The sequence below is a fragment of the Megascapheus bottae genome, chromosome 5 (genome assembly GCF_031878675.1).
Source record: "Megascapheus bottae isolate mThoBot1 chromosome 5, mThoBot2.hap1, whole genome shotgun sequence".
Lineage (NCBI taxonomy): Eukaryota > Metazoa > Chordata > Mammalia > Rodentia > Geomyidae > Megascapheus > Megascapheus bottae.
The window spans coordinates 81,394,176-81,420,275 of NC_143513.1; the positions used below are offsets into that span (position 1 = coordinate 81,394,176).

The window sequence follows — 26,100 nt, forward strand, 5'->3', positions numbered from 1 at the left end:
AAAAAAAAACCCAAAAACAACAACAAAAAAACTGTTGGTCCCAGTTCTTCACCTATTCCTTTTCACATCTTCCCTGCTCTTGATTAGCTTGGTTGGGCTGGTTCTGTTGCATTTCTACATTTCTAGCATTGCCATGAAAGGATCCCTGCCAGCTGTTACTCTTCCATCGGTAGCCCCAGGAGGTACAGACGTGGAGTAGGGGAGCCCACTTCACAGAGAGGCCCCAGCGGAGGTGGACTGACACCCTGAAGCAGGGTCACCTAAGTCCACCTTAAATCATCTCATCGGCCCCCACACTGCTATCTATGATGGTGATGATACATGCTTTGTGAAGGACTGAAGACTCAGGCTTCGCATGGGATTGAAGTTTGGAAGCATTGCTGTGGAAGTTGCTAACACAACCATGATTTCCTCTGTCTGTCCCCAGCATCCATCAGGTAACTCAATGGAGACCATTGCGTTGGGGAATATAGGTGCTGAAAGGAAGAATGTAATGAAGATGTGACAATGGGTGATGGAGGGCTGAATCCATGGCCACGTGATCTAGTTGTTGCGGGGCCTGTCAGTTTCCCTGCGCTAAAAGCAAATCCAAGTTACATTACAGAACGGAAAGGTGTGGCAGGATCTTAAAGATCACTGACCCTCGACCTTCTCTGCACTACTGATGGAAGGAGAGAAGAGCCTGACTCGCGTCTAAGTTCACGACAGCTGATGCTGAAGTTGCCGGCACCTCCCCACTGCCACTCACCGCGTGAATCCTTTAGGGAGCACGAAGTGACTGCAGCCTGGCCCAGAAGAGCTCCTGTGTCAGTCGGTGCCTGAGGGTCTGGCCATTCACGCAGACCCTACAATCATCAACGGGACGCCTCGGGCCCATTTCTGAACAAGCTTTCGGTGTGTGAGACCACGGTCGACACTCGACCATCTCCTCAATCCCCTCGATCCCCGCGGGGAGAACGACCCAGCCTCTCCTATCCAGCGGCAGCGGGGCGGCGGGAGGAACCCGCTTCACAAAAGGCTCGCACACACTCGAGATCCTCGCGCAGGAACCGGCCGTGTTTCCGTATTTAATAACCGAGGGGCAACTGGGCAAGTTCCGAGGGTGCCGGTGCCGCGGCGCCGGGCCCCGGCTCGGACGCCGGCGGCTCAGCCCTTGTGCGTGGCCGAGCCCTTGGGCTCCGCTTCCTGCTCGTCCGCCCCGGCCTGGATCATGAGGTCGGCGATGTTCTTCTCCAGGTCGTCGATGCGGCCGCTCATGTCGTTGATTTTCTCCGAGATCTGCTCCGACATGCTCTGGAACTTGTCTTGCATCTGCTGCAGGAGCGTCTGCACCGCCGAGACGAAGTCCTGCACGTTCTTGGGGTTGGTGTTGGCCATCTCCCCAGCGCCTGGCTTGGCGGGGCCGCGGCGGGGAACCGTCAGCCACACTTCCGTTTGTCTGCGCAGGTGCCGCCCCGCCCCCTCCCGCCGAGGCCCCGCCCTTTCCCGGCCCCGCCCCTCCCGCCGAGGCCCCGCCCCTTCCCGCCCCGCTCCAGCCCCACTTCTCGCGATGACACGACTGCTTCCCGCCTGTGAAGTGGTCTGGGAAGCCGGCTGGGCGGTTGTGGCCCTGGGTGGGGGGAGCGCGGCCTGCGAGGCCTGCGAGGCCTGCGAGGCCCGCGGCCCCGGCTCCGGTCCGGGGGCGCCGGCCACGCCCCGTTTCATCCAGACGTGGGCCTCGCGCCTGCGGTCATGGTATTTGTTCCGGGCAGGGCCCTCTGGCAGGCCCTGCTTTTCCAGGCAGCGGGAGCCCGCGATGTGGACCCCGCGGGGGCCGTGCGCCTCGTCACCCGGGCCCACGGCACACCCGAACCGCACCGAGCACCAGCTCCTCCCTGGACGTTCTGGTCCGGGCCCCGTGGGGAGACGCTGGGAACTTCGGGCTGTGCCTTCCCAGCCACGGACTCCCATTTGCTGGGGAACTAACAGTGCTTCCTAATTACGAGCAACGTTCTGTCGGAGACACCAGTGTCATCCAGGGCCGTGACCGAGAAAGGCGTGAGCTGGGCGTAGGCATAGCCAGTGGCCAAGGTGAGAAGGAATGAGCGGGTGAGCTGCAGACGTGGGAAGGAGCGCACACGAGTCAGTGGCACAGAACTGCTGGGCTCTAAGCCAGGGTTCAGCTCCTTACGCATGAACTAAGTTCGTGTTTAAGAGCTCACATGCACACCTGTAGGTGTAGGTGTAGGTGTAGTGTAATCCTCTGGATTACACTAGCAGCTGGAGAGAAACATTTGTGGGGAATGCTTAGTGCTGCTTCCTAGAAAGGGCAGAAGTAGGAAGAAGGCAGGTCCTCCATGCGCTTGCAACCTGAGCAATCAGAGCTGAGATCTGGGTCTGCTTTTCTCCAGAGTCTACCTCCTGCGAGCACCGAGGAGCCTAGCCCAGATACAGCAGTCCCCTCCCACATCAGCACAGGGCTGTGCCAGGGGCCCGCCTTCCCACTCTCAGTGTTTTCAGATTCTGGCTGGGGGAGTCTAGGTTCCTGTCACGAGTGGACAAAATTACTAGTTCCCGTGTAGACCCGCTGCTTCTAGCTTCTGTCAGCCCTGCACCAACCTGTCAAGTGATCCCCACTGCAAAGAAATTCATAAGCTTCGTGAACATTGAGGCCATTGAGAACAAATGTGGATTCTGGTTATGATTTGATCGATAGCAGTCTTTTGTTATCCACTTTTGTTTCACATCTATAACATGGAAAGGCACAGATAAAACAGTCCTTAACTGACTTTGACTCCCAGTTATGTACAGGGCTTGTTAGAGACACCGGTATGCCCAGGTCCCTCCCCTGAGAGAGCTGACTTCAGGCGTTCTCAAGTGGAAGGGTAGAGCTCTACCCCCACTCTCTTTCTCACTCATCCGATGTCCTGTTCGGTCAACTCCTGAATCCAGGTGAGGCTGAAAGCTGTTCTGGATGCAGAGCTCCATAATGGATGCTTGTGCCTCACCAGGACCTAGGTAGTAGCAGTCAGGGTTCAGAGTGGTTCAGGCCTGGGCTGGCAGGAAACCTATACAGGCAGAATACTAGCAGGTGCACAACGTAGAATGATGGCCATGGGTGTGGCCATGCAGGTTTAATGTACTTATTAGCTATCCATAAAACAGGTGGGGGTATAGCTCAGGGGTAGAGCATTTGACTGCAGATCAAGAGGTCCCTGGTTCAAATCCAGGTGCCCCCTTCCTTTTCCCCCCTCCTCAAGGAATATGATGGTCCCTTCCCACTGTGTGTGTGTGTGTGTGTGTGTGTGTGTGTGTGTGTGTGTGTGTGTGTGTTGATATTGGGGTTTGAACTCAGTAGCTCATGCTCTTGCTTAGCCTTTTCCACTCAAGACTGGTGCTCTACCAATTTCCACTTCGTTCTTTTGTTGTTAAATTGGAGTTAAGAGTGTCATGAATTTGCTCCAGGGGCTGACTTCCAACCTCAATCTTCAGATCTCAGCCTCTTGGCTGCCCAACGTAAATCACACTCTTGTATCTACAACTGTGTGAGACTTCCTTAAAGTTTCTCTGTGTACACACACACACTTACACATAAACCATATCAATTGTTTTTTTTCCACACAACATTGCACAGCATTCCTTAACAAGAGACAGAGCCCATCTCCAACAGAAAGAAGGCAATGAGAAATGTTTCCTGGGTCCCTATGAGCACAATTCAACACTGAAAATGGTGGGTTTTCAGTAGGTGTCAGGAAGGCTTAACACCTCACCTGTGTCTCCTCCATCCACCAGAAGCCTAAATTGAGGTGGTGAAAAAAGGTGGAGGGGGGACATTTTATTACAAGGAAAAGGCAGGGGGCACCTGGATTTGAACCAGGGACCTCTTGATCTGCAGTCAAATGCTCTACCCCTGAGCTATACCCCCACCTGCTTATGTATGTCTAATATACATTCTAAATCTGCATGGCCATACCCTGATTGTCATCCTGACATGTACACTTGCTACTGCTCTGCCATCTTGTGCTTTTTATTTTTTCTTTTTAATTAATTTAATTATTATTATAGAGGTGATGTACAGAAGGATTACAATGACATGAGTCAGGTAATGACCAGAGTGTTCTGTTCCTCCATTCTAAGTCCCTCCCTTTTCAGTGAGCGCCACTGCTGTAATTTTCACCCTTTTCCCCTAGAGTTCTGTGCCTTCCTCTACCCTCCTGAAGATACACATATGAACATACCATACATAAGGTAAAGTAGACTGAATCATCATAAACTAAAAACTAAAAAAAAAAAACTATGAGAATGGCCATACTAACAAAGATTATATACAAATTCAAGGCAATCCACATTTAAAAACCTCAATCACATTCTTGACTGAGACAGACAAAACAAATGCAGGTGGTATCACAATACAAAGCTTTTACTACAGAGCTACAATAACAAAAACAGCTTGATACTAACACAAAACAGGTCCAAATATCAATGGAACAGATAAGAAGACCCAGAAATAAAACCAAATATGTACATTATTTTATATTAATATGAAGAGGCACTCAAGCATTGTGCCTTTTTCTTTCCTAAGAGTATCATCTTTTGGTCTCACTCTATATGAGTGTCTAGAATCCCATATGATTTGTCAAATCCCAGTGCATTTTAGATCTAATTTCTACATATCAGAATAGGTGAGTTTGTCTCTCTGGGCTTCACTTAACATGATCTGTTTTAGTTTCATCTCTTTTGAAAGTAACATTATTTTATTCTAATGGCTGTATAAAATTCTAGGGTGTATGAGTACCACATTTCTTGGATCCACTCATTTAGTGTGGGGCATCTGGGTTGTTTCTCTGTATCTCGAGTATTGCAACGAACATGGATGTGCAGGTGTCCTTGTCATATCCTGGCTCATGTTGCTCAGAGTAGATGCCCAGGACTGGAATGGCTGGTTATCCGGAAGGTCTATGTTTCGTTTTTGAGGAACTTCCAGACTTCCGTCCAGAGTAGCTATGCTAGTTCACATTCCCACCAACACTTGTTCAAAATCACAGTGTCGGTCAAGCTTACTGGGGTGATATGGAATCTCAGAGTTGTTTTGATTTTCGTTTCCTTTATGGCCAGGGAATCTGAGCACTTCTTCATGTGTTTCTTTGCCATTCTTACCTCTTCTTCTGAGAAGTCTCCCCTTAGTTCCCTTGCCAGTGTAGTGACTGGTGTATTCGATTTGGGAGGAGTTAGTTTCCCGAGCTCCTTGTATATAATGGATATTTAGACCTTTGTCTGAGATCTTGATGGTAAAGATCTTTTCCTTGGTTAGCTGTCTTTCCAATTTAGTAACTACGCCTTTAGCTGTGCAGGAATTTTTAATTTTGATGTAGTCCCACTTGTCATTTCTCTCTCCTGTTTTGCCCCTGGGATTCTTTTTAAAAAGTTTCTCCCTATATCTATAAGTTCTAATGTTTCTCCTACTCTTTGAAAAAATAGTTTCAAAGTGTTGGGCAGTTGAGGACTTTGGTCCAATTTAAATCAATATTGGTTCATGGTGAGAAACAGGGATTCTCTTTTAGTTTTCTGCATATGGCTGCCCACTTTTCTCAATATCGGTTATTGAACAGGCTATTTCCTACCGTATCTTTGGCTCCCTTATCAAAGATCAGATAACTATAAGTATGTGGTTTTATTTCTGGGTTTGCGAATCTATTCCATTGATCTGTGGCTCTGCTTTTGTGTACCAAGCTGTTTTTGTTATTATGGCTCTGTAGTAGAGTTTGAGATTTGGTACTGTGATGATACCAACTTGATTTTTTTTTTCGGCCTAGAATAGCTTTGGCCATTCTAGGTCTTCTGTTATTCCATATGATTTTGGGATTGCTTTCTCTGTCTCAGTAAAGAATGTCATTGGGATTTTGATGGAGATTGCATTGAATTTTAGACCATTTTTGGCAGTATGACTGCTTCCACCTATTTCACTGATTCTACCTATCCATGAAAGTGGAAGGTCTTTTCATTTCCTGATGTTCTCTTTGATTTCTTTCATCAGATTTTTATAGTTTTTGCTATAAAGATCTTTTATGTCTTTGGTTAGGTTATAATTCCTAAGTATTTATTTATTTTTGCCAGTCCTTGGGCTTGAACTTAGGGCCTGGGCACTGTCCTTGTGCTTTCTCAAGGCTAGAGCTCTACCACTTGAGCCACAGCACCACTTCTGACTTTTTCTGTGTTTGTGGTACCAAGGAATGGAACCCAGAGCTTCATGTGTGCTAGGCGAGCACTCTACCGTTAGGTTACATTCTCAGCCCCAGGTATTTTGTTGTTTTGAAGCGACTGTAAATGAAGTTCTTTTCATGATTTCCCTTTCTGCAGGTTCATTTTTGGCATACAGAAAGGCTACTGGGTTTTTGTGGATGATTTTGTGTCCCGCTACTTTACCAAAGTGATGGATCAGCTCTAGGAGCTTGGGATGGTCTTTTTTGGGGTCTTTTAGGTATAAATCATGCTGTCTGCAAATAGTGCTGGTTTGGTTTCTTGTTTCCCTATATGAATTGCCTTTATATCCTTTTCTTGCCTTATTGCTCTGGCTAGGAGTTCTAGATTTATAGTGAAGAGGAATGGAAAGAGTAGACAGACTTTCCTTTTTCCTGATTTTAAGGCAAATGGTTTTATTTTTTCCCCATTCAGTATGATGTTGGTTGTTGATATGTCATAAACAGCCTTTATTGTTTTATAGAATGTTCCTTCTATTCCTAGCTTCTCCAAAGTTTATAACATGAGTGCAAGTTGTATGTTGTGGAAAGATTTTTTTGCATCTGTTGTGATGATCATGTGGTTGGTGTCTTTGGCTCAGCTGGAATAAGAGGTATTGATTTGTGTATGTTAAATCAACCTTGCATCTGTGTAATGAACCTTACTTGGTCATCATGTATAATTAAAAAAATGTTTCTGGATTCCACAGTATTTTATTGAAGAGTTTTACCCCTGTGTTCATCAGAAAAATTGGTCTATAGTTGTCTTTTTTTGTTGGATCCTGACCTGTTTGGGGGATGAGTGAGAAATTGGCTTTATAAAATGAGTTTGCTACTTCTGTTTCTGTTTCACAGAAAAGCTTCAAGAATGTTGGTGTTAGTTCATCTTTAAAAGGTTTTTTTATTTATCTTGTTTTTGATTCCAGGTTTTTTTTTGTGCCAGTGCTGGAGCTAGAACTCAGGGACTGGGCACTCAGCTTGTACTTTCCCAAGGCTAGCACTCTACCACTTGAGCCACACTCCTGGCCCTCATCTTTAAAAGTCTTTAAGAATTCAGCAGGGAATCCATCCAGTCCTAGGCTTTTCCTTGTTGAAAGACTTCTGATTGCTTCCTCAATCTCATTGCATGTTATTGGCCTGTTTAACTGGTTTATATTTTCCTGGTTCAGTTTGAACAGTTTTTATGTCTTTAGAAATTTGTCCATTCCTGCTAGGTTTTTCTTCTTTTTTGAGTAAAGTTTTCAAAAGCAGTCCTTTATAATCATTTGGTTTTCTTGGATGCTTGTTGTAATGTTTCCTGTGTCATCTCTGATTTTTATTGATTTGAATCCCATCTCTTTTCTTTGTCTATCTCACTAGTGATCTATCAATTTTATTGATTTTTTTTCAAAATGGTTTCTGTTTTCTTTATGTGTGCACTTAGAAGAATAGACTCTTCTCTCAGCACTGCTTTTGCTGTATCCCTGAGGCTACAGATATGTTCTGAGTGTCTTTTTCATGCCTTTGATTTTTTGTTTGAATCGCTCTGTTTTATCCTTAACTCTAATACCCTGTTTTTCATTTCACTTATGCCTGGGCATTTAACTGTAGTTTGCAGTAGGGAAATTAAACCTTTTATGTTTCTAAGTTCTTTATTGAGGTCTCATGATGTTAATCATTTAATGGAGTAAGACGTCTTTCTATATTTTTCTCTCCATATCTTTTTGGACTACCTGTATGTTCTCTGGCATTTCCTCCTTGAATTCCTCCATTTGTTTTTGGATATCCCCTTTTATTTAAATTCTTATATAAGAATTATCTCCTTATTTCTGTGATCATTCCTTTGTCTATCATCTTTTCTCTTTCACTCTCATTCGGGACCTTCCCTGGATGGTTGTTGGCTTTTGGATATGGCTTCTTGTGTTGATTGTTCATGAGTTTTGTAATCTTTCATTATGATTTACACATTTGGGTTTAGGTAGTGCTGAAGCTGTTCAGGGTGAGGTGAAGTATTGTGGTGGAGTGTGGTTCTCTGGCTCAATTTCTGTCATAGAATGCATTTTGGCAATCTTCAGCTCTGGGTGATGTAGATATGCAATGTGTCCTGGTTGGTCCCTGGAGTTCTGTGGTGTGTGGGACAGTCTGGTGTTCTGGCCTAGGTTTAGGCCTGGTGGTTTTTCTGTTGTGAGGTGCACGGCAGCCTAGTGTCTTGGTTTTGCTTTGTGTCTGGAATAGATGCATTCCCACTAGTTATAATGGGAGGCTTGTTCTGGCCCAGGTCCTGGACTGGCCTCTATTTCCAGAGGGGTTAGGAGCAGCGTTCCAGCATCCTGATCTCATTTGAGCACTAGGGGAGGGAGACACATATTCCCATTATGCTTTAGTGGAGGTTGTCCCTGCCCAAATCCTGAATTGGGAAAGGTGTGGGCCCTCACGGGCAGTACCGGAGACTGTTTCTGGTGGTTAATTGGAGATGAGAGTCTTATGGCCTTTACTGCCAGGGCTGGCTTTGAACCATGATCCTCAGATCTTAGCTTCCTGAGTAGCTAGAATTTCAGGCATGAGCCACCAGTTCCTGGCTCTATTGAATCTTTATAGTTACTCTCCTTTCATTGCATAGTAACATTTCTCTTAAACTTTCTCTGCTTAAACAACTGAGTAGTTTCTCTCTCTTGCTTGTCTACAAATGACATGAAGCTAAGCACAAAGAGAAGTGGTAGAGAAGTACAGTTTCTCAGTCATGGGGATCCATCTGAAATGTCACCAAGCTCAGGTAGGACCACAGAGGTGACATAATGGGAAAAGTATGATTTGCCAGAGGAGAAATGACTGAAGACATGTCTTATGGAGAACATTAAATCAAGAAAGGAAGTGTGCAAAACAGGGGGCACCTGGATTTGAACCAGGACCTCTTGATCTGCAGTCAAATGCTCTACCCCTGAGCTATACCCCCAATCTGAGAAAAGGGTATAATTATCCTCCTTTAGATGAGTCATGGACACTAGTGCAAGGAAATTTTGCGGGCTTGGATGTCCTGGTCAGCTCTATGGTTCAGACTCTGGATTCCTAGCTCTTTTATAAACTTCTTTTATCACCATCTTTGTATGTACCTTGTGGCTTTGGTGACTTGGGAAGCTTAGATCTTCAAATCATCCAGATAATTTTCCAACAATAACCATTATTGAGTAGTTACAATGGAGAAAGCTACAGTATTTACATTCACAATCCCTGCACTGAATTGGGAATGCAACTGATACTAAGTCACAATTTCTTCTCCTGCATGGAAAAACGTTCAGAGAGGTGAGATCTGGAAGATTGTTTTATTTGTTGGTTTGTTTGTTTGTTTTTGTGGGTCATGGGGCTTGAACTCTGGGCCCAGCTTGGAGATGATTCTTAAGGAGGAAAAGCCTTGAGGAAAGAGGACCCAGAGCTGTAGGGGCCCCGGGTGAGAAAAGAGAGAAGGTCTGTCCTTTGGGAGGTCTGAAGGAAGAGATGGATTCTAGGAAATCTGGGTATCAGGTGTTCATGCAGATGCAAAGTTCTAGGTAAAAGGTAAAGTCAGCAGAGAGATGCCAGAATTGGACAGAGGGCCTGAGACAGGAATGAGGGGGGAGAAAGGAGGCTGCTATTACAGGTATCTGTACTTAACAGCTTGAGGATAGGACTGGGAAGGAACCAATGTTCACTTCCAAGTCAAAGTTCTGAGTAGTCACAAAACTGGAATATTGATATTGTATATACACTTATTTGTTTATTTGAAATAGGGAAGGGAAGGGAAAACAAGATGATTGGGAAGGGGTTGGGGAGAGAAACAGGAACAAAATCGCGAGAAGGGATATCAATGTTTGAGAAGTAATGCACCTACTACCTGACGTATGTAACTGTAACTCCTCTATGCATTATCCTGACAATTTTTTAAAAAACTGGAATATTGAAAGGCTTTAAGCAACACAAAGCACTAAAAACTGAGTCTCTTTTAACAAAAAGTTTTCATTTTTATGAAGGACTTTATAAAGTATAACACAGAGCAAGTTTAGTGGCATTAGGGTTATGCACTGATAAGAGATTGTAGGACACAGTATATTTACAATTAAGGAGTAAAATATAGCACTACTTGCTGTACACAAAGCAAGCCTCAACTGACCTTCATCTTAACTGGTTATTTCTGTTCCTCCAAAATAGTTTTACTGTAAGAATCTGCCTGTAATTCATCTAAGGTATAAACTTTTATTGTTTACATAAATATGAGAAATCATGAAATGTGTTTCAGATCGCTATGGGGAGAAGTCTTAAAAGGCAATTCATGTGAAATAATAAAAATCATGAACTGTATTTCTAAATTTTGAGCTATATATGTGAGCCCACAATAACTTCTACGATCTTCTACCAGAAGAGTAATTTGTTTTACAAGAGAGCATCCTTCTGGGTCGTTTGGGCTGGGGTGCTCACGAAGAACCCTGGGACAAGGACCCAACCTTATGAAGAGCGTGCTCACTTGTGGACCACGCACCATCCAGTCGCAGCAGCCTCAGTGCAGTGGCAGCACATAGGGACACCCACGACAACACGGCCTTCCCAAGGGCCCTGCGGCCCCACCGCACAGCTCGGGGGCCAGACCTGGACTCTTGCACTGGACTACGGAAGTTGATGGCTGTGAAAAGAAGATAATTTTACCCACCCGGGGAGAATGCACGCATAAAGTGGAAACGGTAAGGAAATGAGGAAATACTGAAAAAGCCATTGTCCCTAGAAGATGCTGTTCCGTCCAGTCGCCTGTGTTGTGCAAATAGGGATTTTGTACACATAAGAAGGTGTTTTGCACAATGAGAATGCACGCAGTGTAAAGAGATGCCACAGGTACAAGGTCCAGAACACAGAGGATAGAGCTAGCATGAGGAAGCTTTAGGCAAGGGAGACTTTCTAGAATTTCCACCAAATGGCTTCTCACTTCAGCTGCAGTCTAGATGCCACGAGGTAACTTTTTTTACTGTACCTAAGCCCCACTAACATGTCCTGATTTAATTGGTCTGGGATGGGGCCCTGGGAATGGTATTTTTATAGACTCTTAAAATGCCAGTTTACATTTAAGGTCAAGAACCAACATAGTAAAGACTCCCAATTTACTGGTTCCATAAAAAAGTGTCCTTTGATATCTACTGAAGAGAAAGAAGCTGTTATATAAACATCTACTTAATCAAACTAAGGGGCACCCAACCAGGCGTCACAGCTCACTGCCTGTAATCCTAGCTATGAAACAGACTGAGATCTGAGTATCAAGGTAAAATCCAGCCCAGGCAGAAAAGGACCTGAGACTCTGATCTCCAATTAACTTCTAGAAAACGGAAAGTGGGGCTTGGCTCAAGGGTAGGACCGTCTGTATCGTTGAGCAGAAGAACTCAGGGACAGCGACCAGGCCAGGAATTCAAGCTCCATGACCAACACAAAAAATAGGGGGCACCTGGATTTGAACCAGGGACCTCTTGATCTGCAGTCAAATGCTCTACCCCTGAGCTATACCCCCAATTACATGTAGTCTTTCACTAGCACTTCTTCACCTATGGCACCACACCTAGGTAATAAATTTGTTATTATTTAGTCATAGAGGGATATGCTAAATCCTTTCAGCAATGACACAGAGTCTGACCAGAATAAAGAATAATGAAGGACATAATCCAGGGACAATATTGGGGCATAACGGCCAGTATGAGGTACAAGGGCCTTTATTTGAATTGCTATTTCTATGATTACTATCTACTTAGGCATTTTTCTCTCTGGCATCTAAAAAATATCTAGCAAGGGGGCACCTGGATTTGAACCAGGGACCTCTTGATCTGCAGTCAAATGCTCTGCCCCTGAGCTATACCCCCAATTACATATAGCCTTTCATTAGCACCTCTTCAACTATGGCACCACATCTAGGTAATAAATTTGTTGGCACTGAGTCATAAAGGGATCTGCTGAACCCTTTCAGCAATGACAGAATCTGCCCAGAATACAGAATAAAGAAGGACATAGTACAGTATTGGGGCATAAGGGCCAATGTGAATGACAAGGGACTTTATTTGAATTAATATTACTACTACTAGTACTATTGTCTTTAGGCATTTTTCTTCCTGGTATCTAAAAAACATCCAGGGCCGGGAGTTTGGCCTAATGGTAGAGTGCTTGCCTAGCATGCATGAAGAGCCTATTTGATTCCTTGGTACCACATACATAGAAAAAAAAAGCCAGAAGTGGTGCTGTGGCTCAAGTGGTAGAGCTCCAACCTTGAGAAAGCCTAAGGACAGTGCTCAGGCCCTGAGTTCAAGCCCTAGGATTGGCAAAAAAATCCCATGGGAAAAAAATTAAAAATATCTTGCAAGGGGGCACCTGGATTTGAACCAGGGACCTCTTGATCTGCAGTCAAATGCTCTACCCCTGAGCTATACCCCCATCTAGTTAAGTATGTCTAATAAGCACACTAAGCCTACATAACCACATCCTAAGGTCATCATGGGCAGCTTGTCTGTCATCATATTCTCCTTTACTAGGCCCAGCCCTGAACTGCTCTGCACTTCTGGGTACCATTTCTAATAACCAGAATATTCTTCCTTAGTTCCTGGCATGGCAGAAGCATTAAATCATGGGAGCCTGCCGTCAGCATGTCTTTCAGGCTCATCTAGATGAATAACTCAGAGAGTTGGCTCCACAGGACGCTTTTGGTGGTGAGGACTGGAGCAGAGCCCAAAGAAAAAGCTGGAGAATCCCAACTCAGAACTCTTACATTTGGTTATCTGGGAAAAGACTGGGATGAAGGTTGTGTCTAATGAGCTCTGTGGACATTCAGAGGTACAGAGAGTTTGGAGCTAATGATTTAAACTTTCCTTTCCATAGTATACTTCACGTCATATTTATAGAGGAATGTACAAATGACTGAGTTCAAATAAATAGCTGAATGAAGTGCAAGAAGAAAGTGCAGAACATGAAAAACAAAGTCAGTGAGGTCAGTCTTAAAAATGTCCAATACAAATGCAGAGCTTAATAGCCCAAATAAGTTCTCAACTTTTATCATAATAAATAAAAGAGTAGGTTGAAAGTATAGCATAGAAATGGAAAATAAAGCATAAGAATCAGATATATTAGTCAAAGACATTTTAATAACTAAGAGAATGTGAATGGAATATGAAAATCCATTGAGTGACCAATAAAAGACCAAACTTATGAATCATGAGCAGAGAAGGAGAAAAGATATAAACTAAAGACAGAAAATCTGTTAATGAATAATAACAAAACTGTGTCATCATAGCAGAGGTTACAGAACAAAAAATAGGAAGAGTACAGAAAAAGATTAGCAAAAGAAGATTCCTAGGCAAATATAAAATAATGACAATTTATTGAATGCTGCAAAAGAGAATAAAGAATACTGCTACTCTAGCTGACTCAACAGGATCTGACCAGCTCTTCCCACAAGACATCACAAAACCTCAGTCTGAAGAGAGCCAGTGTCACTTCTCTTGAGAAACCTGCAGTAGTGATAACTGAAGACACGTCTGCAGCCTTTGTGTCTGTGCGTTAGACAGAAGGGTGGTGCTTTGGGAAGGGAGTGTGTTTCCTAGGATCCTGAACAAATGCTAGGGAGCATCCAATAGAATGAAGACTACACTGGGGAAATGTGTGGAATTCAGAGAGACCCACGGTCCCCGGGGAGTGACACATGACAGCGTGTCACACAGACGTGATCTGCATGGTACTAAGGGCCTCATGTGACAGAGTTAGATCCAAGGACTGTTTATACAGACAGGCCCATGGACTGCAATCTCTGGTACTGGGAGCCAACCTACTTCACTTCCAACAGAGTTAACTCGGGGTCCTTTCTACACTAATGGAAGGCTGACTAACAAACTCCCATAACAACTCGGGATAAGAAAAATAAGTAGTCTGTATAACTCCCATGGACCTCCTTCCTAGTTGTAACCACCTATGCCTTACCACACCTCTTCTGTGTCTCAGTGGAAGTCTGCCCTTGGGAGCTTCCTGGTCACACTACCATTGGTCTGGTGTGTCTTGCCTGCTGAAAACAGTAATTCTACATCCAACCACACAAGACCAAAAAATCATCATGGTGCTTCACACCTGTAATTCCAGCTAACAGGAGACAAAAGTATGAGGACCAAGATGCAAGGACAGCCTCATCAAAATATTTAGATGTTATTTTAAAAAAACATTAAATGGAAAAGGACTGAGGACATTGCTAAGTGGTAAACATGTTTGTCTATGAGGCCCTAAACTTATGGCCCAGGGAAAAAAAATAAACCACTAGTAAAACATTTAACATCAGTAGATCTCTCCGTGTTCCAGATGGTTTAGTTGTAAGAGTAGCCAGTTCAGAGTAAACAGACAGGGATGCCCTTGGCATTGCTCAGTTTTCTTTTTTTTTTGTAATTCATGCAAAATATCACAAGGTGGCAGAGTTATTATTTCCTATTTTACAGCTGCAAAAATGGAGACACAGCCAAAGTGGACCACTTCTCAGAGGCAATATTGAACCCTTATAGCCCATCCAGGATTCTGGAGGCTCTGCGAACAGACAAGATAAGACATCCCACCTGAACTGCAGATATTTGTGATTGCTGTTAGTTGTAAGCAATGCTCACTAAGAGCATGGTATGTCTACAATGCATAAGTCCGATGTCTGCAGCTGAACCCTGTTTCGCTTGACCTCAGCTTCCTTTAAGTCTTCATTCCTAAATTAGCTCATCTTAGCACAGTCTTTGTGCACCCACATGTAACTTGCAAGTGAAAGTTAGCAATTCAGAAATGTAACTCAGCACTCCTTGACTGGCTCTGCAGTGCCTCTGTTCCTTCATTAAAAATGTGAAGTGAAGGGAACAAATAAGATGTGTAAGGAGGCGGGGAATGGCTTACCATGAGGCATCTTCTGAGATTATATGGGAGAACCTGGGTTTGAACGGGAGCCCCCTGGATCTGTAGTGAAATTCCACCTCTGAATTCTATCCCCACTTACATACACCCTCCCATTAGCAGCCCTTCAATACTGATCTCACAACCAGCCTTTTTTTTTCTATATTGATGGGCATTTTTCCAGAAACTGGCAAGCTTTCCCACTCTGTTCTGCCCTTCCTTCTATTTATCTGCAACTTTGAGTCCCTCAGCACCCTGTTTCTACTGGAAAACAGGGAATATAGCAGCCTTTAACCAGGAAATGATGCATGGTGATTCTTCTAAGTTCCCACAATGCAATAACAAGAGCTAATTCTGAGTTTTCAATGAAGTTTACATACGGCCCAAAGCAACAGCTCATATTCGAAAGCACCAAGGGAGTGCTTATTATTTCATTTCCTCATTTATTCACTCAACTAACACAAAAGACATTTGTTAGTTTTCAAGTCCTATCATCTATGCTCAGAATACAGAAACAGATAAGACTTGTTCTTGTTCCTCAAAGTATTTTTGATTGGCGACAAACTCAATCTTCCAGAGATGAAGTCACAAGAAGGGCCTGAGGTTAATTGCACCACGGGGAAAGCTCTATGGCACCTAAAAGATATAAGCAAAGGGAGCTTTGCACAGTGGCTCACGCCTGTAATCCTAGCTACTCAGGAGGCTGAGATCTGAGGATGAAGGTTGAAAGCCTGCCCAGGCACAAAACGACCTGAAATGCTTATCTGCAATCAACCTTTATAAAACTAGAAGTGGTGCTTGGCTAAAGGGTAAGGTAGTAGCCTTGAGCAGAAGAGGTCAGGGACAACACCCACGCTAGCGTTCAAGCGCCATGTCCCCCCACACACAAAAAAAGGTATTGGCAAGGGGGCACCTGGATTTGAACCAGGGACCTCTTGATCTGCAGTCAAATGCTCTACCCCTGAGCTATACCCCCAATTACATGTAGTCTTTCACTAGCACTTCTTCACCTATGGCACCACACCTAGGTAATAAATTTGTTATTATTTAGTCATAGAGGGATATGCTAAATCCTTTCAGCAATGACACAGAGTCTGACCAGAATAAAGAATAACGAAGGACATAATCCAGGGACAATATTGGGGCATAACGGCCAGTATGAGGTACAAGGGCCTTTATTTGAATTGCTATTTCTATGATTACTATCTACTTAGGCATTTTTCTCTCTGGCATCTAAAAAATATCTAGCAAGGGGGCACCTGGATTTGAACCAGGGACCTCTTGATCTGCAGTCAAATGCTCTGCCCCTGAGCTATACCCCCAATTATAATAAATAAAAGCCTTTCATTAGCACCTCTTCAACTATGGCACCACATCTAGGTAATAAATTTGTTGGCACTGAGTCATAAAGGGATCTGCTGAACCCTTTCAGCAATGACAGACAGAATCTGCCCAGAATACAGAATAAAGAAGGACATAGTACAGTATTGAGGCATAAGGGCCAATGTGAATGACAAGGGACTTTATTTGAATTAATATTACTACTACTAGTACTATTGTCTTTAGGCATTTTTCTTCCTGGTATCTAAAAAACATCTAGGGCCGGGAGTTTGGCCTAATGGTAGAGTGCTTGCCTAGCATGCATGAAGAGCCTATTTGATTCCTTGGTACCACATACATAGAAAAAAAGCCAGAAGTGGTGCTGTGGCTCAAGTGGTAGAGCTCCAACCTTGAGAAAGCCTAAGGACAGTGCTCAGGCCCTGAGTTCAAGCCCTAGGACTGGCAAAAAAAAAATCCCATGGGAAAAAAATTAAAAATATCTTGCAAGGGGGCACCTGGATTTGAACCAGGGACCTCTTGATCTGCAGTCAAATGCTCTACCCCTGAGCTATACCCCCATCTAGTTAAGTATGTCTAATAAGCACACTAAGCCTACATAACCACATCCTAAGGTCATCATGGGCAGCTTGTCTGTCATCATATTCTCCTTTACTAGGCCCAGCCCTGAACTGCTCTGCACTTCTGGGTACCATTTCTAATAACCAGAATATTCTTCCTTAGTTCCTGGCATGGCAGAAGCATTAAATCATGGGAGCCTGCCGTCAGCATGTCTTTCAGGCTCATCTAGATGAATAACTCAGAGAGTTGGCTCCACAGGACGCTTTTGGTGGTGAGGACTGGAGCAGAGCCCAAAGAAAAAGCTGGAGAATCCCAACTCAGAACTCTTACATTGGTTATCTGGGAAAAGACTGGGATGAAGGTTGTGTCTAATGAGCTCTGTGGACATTCAGAGGTACAGAGAGTTTGGAGCTAATGATTTAAACTTTCCTTTCCATAGTACACTTCACGTCATATTTATAGAGGGATGTACAATTGACTGAGTTGAAATAAACAGCTAAATGAAGTGCAAGAAGAAAGTGCAGAACATGAAAAACAAAGTCAGTGAGGTCAGTCTTAAAAATGTCCAATACAGGGGCCGGGAGTTTGGCCTAGTGGTTAAAGTTCTTGCCTAACATACATGAAGACCCGGGTTCGATTCCTTGGTACCACATACATAGAAAAAAGCCAGAAGTGGTGCTGAGGCTCAAGTGGTAGAGCTCTAGCCTTGAGAAAGTCCAAGGACAGTGCTCAGGCCCTGAGCTCAAGCCCAGGCCTGGCAAAAAAAAAAAATGTCCAATACAAATGCAGAGCTTAATAGCCCAATAAGTTCTCAACTTTTATCATAATAAATAAAAGAGTAGGTTGAATGTATAGCATAGAAATGGAAAATAAAGCATAAAAATGAGATCTATTAGTCAAAGACATTTTAAAATAACTAAGAAAATGTGAGTGGAATGTGAAAATCCATTGAGTGACCAATAAAAGACCAAACTTATGAATCATGAGCAGAGAAGGAGAAAAGATATAAACTAAAGACAGAAAATCTGTTCAATGAATAATAACAGAACTGTGTCATCATAGCAGAGGAAGTTACAGAACAAAAAATAGGAAGATTAGAGAAAAAGAAAAAGATTAGAGAAAAAAGATTCATGGCAAATATAAAATAATGACAGTTTATTGAATGCTGCAAAAGAGAATTAAGAAGACACATATAAAGGTAATCTCAATATAATTGAAGCAGATTTCTCAACACTAATGCTAAACATAAGGAGGGCTTGAAAGGACATGATGTAAACCCAGAAAAACGAATTATTGTCCATTTACTTTAGTGTATCCCTCCTACTGTTTTTTATAATTCAGGGAGAAATAAAACTTTCCATGATACATAAAAGATAAAGGAATACTTGAACACTACCCTAGCAGTGAAGAAGACACCCAGAATCATACACACAGAAAGGAAGGTAGACAAACACAGAATAGATATAGGAAATCAATGAACAGATTGATAGCACAAAATGAGACTTAAACAGTAATGAAAGCATCTGCAAAGAAGAAAAAGGGTAATCTGGACTTATACCTGGGACCTCTTATTCTGTAGTCAAATACTCTGTTCCTATGCTATACTTCCCTGTGGTTTAGAAGAGACGTAGTTAATCCCTGTTAACTATGTAGTAACATTCAGTAATACAAAGTAAAATGATAGCTCAGGAACAACTCTTTAGAAACTGACACACTGACTGGAGAACACCTTCCCTCAGCTTTACCTTCCCCGGCAGCTCTCCATGAGTGGGGCCATCAGCTAAAGAAAAGGGGAGAAGCTGTCTGCATCCCCTGAAAGTTTGCCATTGCAGTCTGGTTGGACCATAAACAGCCAATCTCTCCTCCCTGGGCTATCAGCCACACATCTCCTTTAGGAAAGACAGAATAGCTGTCATTCAGTTGTCAGAGACCTGCCATATTGGTCTTTGCAGCAACAGCACTACAAAATCTCTTTTCCATGGTAGACAAGTGAACCAGAAAATTGAATTGGAATTGTTAAATATATGCAAAGGTAGGGGAGCCAGAAATGAAGACATAATCTGAAGGACATAAGACAAGGAAAGGGATACGAAGAGAGATGAATCTGAAGGCCTTGACAAGTGGAAAGGGGTATGAAGGTTGTACATAGTATCCTGCTTTAGGGATGATAACTATAATGAATGAATGTGAGCTATAATTCCTGTGGGAAAAAGAGGTTATGAAAGGGGGCACCTGGATTTGAACCAGGGACCTCTTCATCTGCAGTCAAATGCTCTGCCCCTGAGCTCTACTCCTGTTGGGAGCCAGAGTGGAATCAAACTGTACCTTGACTTGCATCAGACGATGGCTTTATTGTCTTATTGCTTTCTGGCCCTATTCTATGTAAATGACCTGAGAATTACCATATGAATGTAACACCTGGAGGTTCCCTGGGTCAGGAGGAGGGAAGAAGGGGGAGTGGAAAATAAACGCGGCAGTCTCAGCAGTCTTTGCCTGGACTGCGGACATCCCGGACCCGGTGTGTCTGTCTCTCTTCTTTTTCTTCCTAGTCCTTGTCCCCTATTTCAGGAACCCCAATCTGCGAACCCTGGTTTGCTGCCGGTTGGCCCTGGCATACCCCCTTCCCATGTTAGGTGTATCATAAGCACTTGTCACCTTCTTAATCACATTCAGCATTCTTTCCATATAGTGGAACTTTCTGCTTTTCTCTAGAATTGGAAGACCATCACTGATTCCTCCACATCCTCCCCTAAAAAGGTCCTTTTTTCAGTCCCCAGGGTCCTTCCACACTGGACCCTACTCATATGTCTGCACATGCCCCACTCTGCCATTCCTCAGTAGTAAGAGCAGCATAGCTGGAAAGCACTGACCTGTAATGTACAAGTGCCTGTCTGCTTTTTTTTATGTCAGACATTGTAGGGCTAGCTCTCTGGTAGGAGGTAAGCGTGAACGACGCACACACAGTGCCCACGCCGGGAGGACAAACATGAGCAGATCAGGAATTATGTAGTCCCAGCACCCCAACCTCCTGAGCCTTCCCTGGCCAATCACCTAGCAGGGAGTTGATGGAAGGCACTTGAAGTGGGTACCGATTGGTCCTTCCGGGGAGTGCAGGGAGTGTGGACAGCTCATGGCCGGCAAGCCATGCAGACATGCCTGTGGGTCACATCTCCACGAGCAGGAAGTGTGCTTCTACTGCTATTCCAGCTGACTCAGCCAGATCTGACCAGCTCTACCTACAAGACATCACAAAACCTCAGTCTGAAGAGAGCCAGTGTCACTTCTCTCGAGAAACCTGCAGTAGTGATAACTGAAGACACGTCTGCAGCCTTTGTGTCTGTGCGTTAGACAGAAGGGTGGTGCTTTGGGAAGGGAGTGTGTTTCCTAGGATCCTGAACAAATGCTAGGGAGCATCCAATAGAATGAAGACTACACTGGGGAAATGTGTGGAATTCAGAGAGACCCACGGTCCCTGGGGAGTGACACATGACAGCGTGTCACACAGACGTGATCTGCATGGTACTAAGGGCCTCAGGTGACAGAGTTAGATCCAAGGACTGTTTATACAGACAGGCCCATGGACTGCAATCTCTGGTACTGGGAGCCAACTTACTTCACTTCCAACAGAGTTAACTCGGGGTCCTTTCTACACTAATGGAAGGCTGACTAACAAACTCCCATAACAACTCCCATAATTGCACCACGGGGAAAGCTCTATGGCACCTAAAAGATATTAGCAAAGGGAGCTTTGCACAGTGGCTCACGCCTGTAATCCTAGCTACTCAGGAGGCTGAGATCTGAGGATGAAGGTTGAAAGCCTGCCCAGGCACAAAAGGACCTGAAATGCTTATCTCCAATTAACCTTTAGGAAACTAGAAGTGGGTCTTGGCGCAAAGCTAGGGTAGTAAACGAGCAGAAGAGCTCAGGGACAACACCCAGGTTAGCGTTCAAGCACCATGACCCACACTCACAAAAAAGGGATTGGCAAGGGGGCACCTGGATTTGAACCAGGGACCTCTTGATCTGCAGTCAAATGCTCTGCCCCTGAGCTATACCCCCAATTACATATAGCCTTTCATTAGCACTTCTTCAACTATGGCACCACATCTAGGTAATAAATTTGTTGGCATTGAGTCATAGAGGGATCTGCTGAACCCTTTCAGCAATGACAAACAGAATCTGCCCAGAATACAGAATAAAGAAGGACATAGTACAGTATTGGGGCATAAGGGCCAATGTGAATGACAAGGGACTTCATTTGAATTAATATTACTACTACTATTACTATCGTCTTTAGGCATTTTTCTCCCCGGCATCTAAAAAACATCTAGGGCCGGGAGTTTGGCCTAATGGTAGAGTGCTTGCCTAGCATGCATGAAGAGCCTATTTGATTCCTTGGTACCACATACATAGAAAAAAAAAAGCCAGAAGTGGTGCTGTGGCTCAAGTGGTAGAGCTCCAACCTTGAGAAAGCCTAAGGACAGTGCTCAGGCCCTGAGTTCAAGCCCTAGGACTGGCAAAAAAAATCCCATGGGAAAAAATAAATTAAAAATATCTTGCAAGGGGGCACCTGGATTTGAACCAGGGACCTCTTGATCTGCAGTCAAATGCTCTACCCCTGAGCTATACCCCCACTTGTCTATATGTGTCTTATTTTCACTCTAAACATAAATGGCTTCACATAGGCTATCATTATCTTGAAGGAGTACCTGTCAATACTGCCAGCATAACCTTCTATGCCCAATCCTGAAGCACTCTGCACCCCAGCAACTATGTCTACCTTCCTCCTTAGTTCTCAGAGAAGCAGAGGGATTGTATTGTGAAGGCTGGCTCTAAGCACATCCTTCAGATTCAGCTACAAGTGTGTGTTTCAATGCTGGCTGTGGTACAGACACTTTGGAGGGGCTTGAAAGGAATAAATAATCCACACCCAAGAGGTTCTATGTGCCATGCTCACACATGCCACTGATTTAAGACAGCAATCATCCAGACATGTGACAGTGATATGCTCAGTTTGCTGGGACAGTGAGGACCAGATAAGAAGACTGATTTTTCTGAGCAACCAGAGCGAAGGCCTCCAGAAGGAGGAGTCTCTTCTTTGTCAACGTTTCCCCTGGAAGCCGCCACTCTGAGGCCTTCAGATCACACAGATTTCCCAAGAGTACCCTAAAGCCCCATGACCCCCAGGGCACAGCCTTTTGAGGCAAAGACTTGGGATAGGATGCCAGGAAGGATGAAGATAGAAACATTTTGTGATTTCAAAAAGATGACCATGGTGATGTCAGTGTTTTCTTCTTAGGACAACAAGTTATTTAATTCTTTTTATTAGCTAATAAATACTTTCAGTAGGTATTATATCCGAGCGTTAAAACTGCCTAGGCCTGGATGTATATATAGCTTAACTAGTATTTCTGCCTGGTAAGTGGGAGAATAGTTGAATAAGAAAAACTGCAAACTTTTATTAAATCTAATAACATAAGAACTACAATAACAGGCTCAAAAGACTTCCTGCTATCTTCTTTGGTAAATTCTTCCAGACATTTACCCAAACGTTATCAAGGTGATACAAGTTATTTCAGAAAATGGGAGGATAAAAAAACTCATCTCAATTTATTCTGTGAGTTGGTACAACCTTAATATCAAATTAAGAGAGATAAGGTGCTGAAGACTCATGACAGTAATCCTAGCCACTCAGGAGGCCAAGATCAGAGGATTACTATTTAATGTCAGACTAGTCAGAAAAGTCTTCAAAACTCTATCTTCAGTTAGCCAGCACAAAGCTGGCCTGAAAGCATTGCTTATGTAAAAAAGCATGATCAAAACACAAAGCCCTGAGTTAAAGCCCCAATACTAACACATACTAAAAAAATAATTCACACAGAAACAAATAATTGAGCTGGGTGTGATGGCTCACACCTCTAATCCTAGCTACTTAGGAGGCTGAGAGCTGAGGATCTGGGTTCAAAGCCATCTGGGGCACTAAGTTCCATGAGACTCATATCTCCAATTAACCACCAGAAAACCAGAAGTGGTGCTGAATTCAAGGCCCAGAATTCAAGCCCCACGACTGAAAACACACACACACACACACACACACACACACACACACACACAGCCCTGGGTTAACGCTCCAGTACTAACACAGACAAAAAAAATTCACATAGAAACAAATAATTGAGAAAAAAATTCAAACAAACACCTGAGACAAATAAAAGGATGTAGGATATGAAATAGGAATTCAATAAAGATAGGTATCTTTAAAAATTAGCTCAAAATATTGGAAATGAAGAGCTCAATAAACCAACAACTCAACCAAAATCCTTGCTAAAAGAACCAAACCAATTGAAAATAGGGTACCAGACACTGAAGATAAAGAAGAGGAATTATGGGCCGGGAGTTTGGCCTAGTGGTAGAGCACTTGCCTAGCACGCACAAAGACCCAGGTTTGATTCTTCGGTACCACATACATAGGAAAACGCAGGAAGTGGTGCTGAGGCTCAAGTGGTAGAGCTCTAGCCTTGAGAAAGTCCAAGGACAGTGCTCAGGCCCTGAGTTCCTCTTCCACTGCAAGAGGTCGTAAAGGAAGTGGAAGAGGAAGACAAACCAGAGTTTTAACTAAAGAGGAATCATGAACCATGCATCGAAATGGATCAGGAAATAAGAGAGTCTTTTCAATATGAACACAGGAAGTCACTATCACGCTCCAATTAAAAGTCAGAGAATGGAAAACTGGATTAAAACAGTAAGACATAACAAAAAGTAAACAACTTTTAAAAAAGGCCCAACCACTTGCTGCCTTGCAAGAAACACATCTCAGTGACAAAAGCTAATATAGGCTTCAAGTGAAAGAATGGGAAAATGTTTTCCAAGAAACTGGATTCCACAAACGCACAGAGATACTTATATCTGATGAAACCCACTCTAAGGTTAATGAAGTAAGAAACAATGAAGAAAGGCACGTCATATTAATTATAAAGTGAAACATTCATCAAAAGCGAGTAATAATCATTAATTTATATTACCAAATGTTGGGTACCTCAGGTTCATAAGAAAATACGTCTGGGCCTACATGAACTTTAGACCCTCTTAAATAATAATGGAAATTTTCCATACCACAAACTTACTGATAGAGAGGCTACTGAGACAAAAAAAAATCAATTAAGAAACCTCAGATCAAATAAAACTGGAGAGCAAATGGATTTAACAAAATATCTAGAGACTATTTTCTCCAACAGATATATCTTCCCACAACAATTCATAAATCATATTTTAGGACACAAAGCAAGACTTAGGTAATATTTTAAAATGAAATAACACCCTGTACTCTATCAGAGAACGAAGAAACAAGCAAGAAAGCAAGCAAATGCAACAGTGGACTCTTTCAAGGCAATGGTAGAAACCTAAAAGAGAAAAAAACAATTAGATTAGTAGGTTTCATGTCCCTGCTATGTCACATGCTACCATCTTGATGGGTAAAGTAAGTCCCAGGACCATTCTTAATCAAAGGCAGGAAATCGGGCTTCACTTCTTATTGGAAGACATATAGAAGGAATAAAATCTGGAACCAACAGTTTGTTTGTTTTTTTCTGTAACAAGGGTCTCATCCAATCAGAGTCCACAATCTGGTGAACTACATTAACTCTTGGTGAGGCTTCTCTCGATCTCAAGACCCAGGAACCTAAATGACAAGATCTCTCTTACTTCCATCCCTTCCCTGACACAGAAAAAGTGCAGAGACATTGCACTTTAAAATATTCTTATAGCACCCTGTGAAAGGCAGCCTGAAAGAAAGCTATGCTTTCTACATTTTTACCTAAAATACCCTTAACTAACTCTCCAAGTCCAAGAATATTTTCTGCCTTCCAGGTTTTCAGAGTCACATTTTCTCCAACTCTCAATAGTTGATTCCCTAAAGAGGAAAAAATTAAATGAAAATAGTTGCTTCTTAGTCTTCTTCCTTCTTCTTCCTATTTTTTTAAAATCTTTTACAGTAGGGAACTTTCTGAAAGTTCTACCACTTGGAATCAAAATCAAATATAGGAATGATAGAGGTCTTTCTTTTGCTGCCAAATATATGCAAGGAAAACGTTATGTTCCTAATCCAGAACATATTATACTATTGACATCTCTTCAAAACATAGCATTTACTGAGCCAATACTGTAACTTGACTGTATCTCTCCTGACATCTTCAGTTTCCTTCAAGTCTTCACCTCTGTGTTGAGCTTGTCTTCTCAGCTGAGTTTCAGCTACTGTCTTCCAAACATAGCTCCAAGGTAGGGGCCTGGTGTTTCCCAAATGCAGCTCACGACTGAGTCAACAGCTCTGGACTCCACCAAGTACCATTTCTCTTTGGCTGGGAGCAATGGCATAAGTGGGGTGTGCCGAAGTTGAAAGTGAGAGGTGAGCAAACACAGGTCTCTTCACTGATTATAGGGTCAGTACACATGAGAAGGACAATATGGCACGTGTCATGCCTTCCTTCATGAGGATTGTTTGTAGAAACTCAGAGTAATGATAACCCATGAATTTTATTGAGGGCATTCCTAAGATGAATGCTGTTAATAATATAGGTACCAAAAGTAAGCATAAATAAGGGGGCACCTGGATTTGAACCAGGGACCTCTTGATCTGCAGTCAAATGCTCTACCCCTGAGCTATACCCCCTGTGGTATTAGTACTTACCTAGTTAACCCCTTTTATCTATGTAGCAATACTCAGTTCTGGAAAGTTAAATTAGAGCTCAGGAACAATTCTGTAGAAGTGGCCAGACTTGACTGCAAAAACTCATCATCTTCCCTCTTGTCTACATTTGTTAAGATCTGTCGACGGGGCTCATTTCCATCTCGGTTTAGTCACACGTGGTCCGCTCTCTCCTCCCTAGGCTCCTAGCCCACACATCTCCTCCTATGGTGACAGAATGGCTGGCTGTCACTCAGTGTCACAGTCCTCAGAATTGGAATTTGCAGCAGCAGCCCTACAGAATCCCTCTTCTTCCTAGAACAGCTGAGTCAGGCTTTGATCTTGGAGGCTGAGACAAGCGTGTGGTAGCCTCTGGCACAGAAGAAGGCAGTTCACAGAATAAAATATCCACACAACACACATAAC

General features: G+C 43.4%; 1 long non-coding RNA gene and 7 other non-coding genes across 8 annotated transcripts; 1 reads left to right on the top strand and 7 right to left on the bottom strand.

Annotated features, from left to right (window-relative positions):
* Nucleotides 1-1,646: 1,646 nt before the first annotated feature.
* LOC150063763 (uncharacterized) lies at nucleotides 1,647-13,218 on the top strand. The gene is made up of 3 exons (XR_016535580.1): nucleotides 1,647-2,070; nucleotides 10,585-10,903; nucleotides 13,068-13,218. It is a non-coding gene; the product is annotated as an uncharacterized LOC150063763 (long non-coding RNA).
* On the bottom strand, nucleotides 3,833-3,904 carry Trnac-gca (transfer RNA cysteine (anticodon GCA)). Its single transcript has one exon. It is a non-coding gene; the product is annotated as a tRNA-Cys (tRNA).
* On the bottom strand, nucleotides 11,644-11,715 carry Trnac-gca (transfer RNA cysteine (anticodon GCA)). The gene has a single exon. It is a non-coding gene; the product is annotated as a tRNA-Cys (tRNA).
* Trnac-gca (transfer RNA cysteine (anticodon GCA)) lies at nucleotides 12,555-12,626 on the bottom strand. Its single transcript has one exon. It is a non-coding gene; the product is annotated as a tRNA-Cys (tRNA).
* Nucleotides 13,219-15,999: 2,781 nt separating the features above from the next.
* Trnac-gca (transfer RNA cysteine (anticodon GCA)) lies at nucleotides 16,000-16,071 on the bottom strand. The gene has a single exon. It is a non-coding gene; the product is annotated as a tRNA-Cys (tRNA).
* Nucleotides 16,072-16,921: 850 nt separating this feature from the next.
* Trnac-gca (transfer RNA cysteine (anticodon GCA)) lies at nucleotides 16,922-16,993 on the bottom strand. Its single transcript has one exon. It is a non-coding gene; the product is annotated as a tRNA-Cys (tRNA).
* A 4,562-nt stretch (nucleotides 16,994-21,555) lies between these two features.
* Nucleotides 21,556-21,627, bottom strand: Trnac-gca (transfer RNA cysteine (anticodon GCA)). Its single transcript has one exon. It is a non-coding gene; the product is annotated as a tRNA-Cys (tRNA).
* Nucleotides 21,628-25,587: 3,960 nt separating this feature from the next.
* On the bottom strand, nucleotides 25,588-25,659 carry Trnac-gca (transfer RNA cysteine (anticodon GCA)). The gene has a single exon. It is a non-coding gene; the product is annotated as a tRNA-Cys (tRNA).
* Between the last annotated feature and the right edge of the window lie 441 nt (nucleotides 25,660-26,100).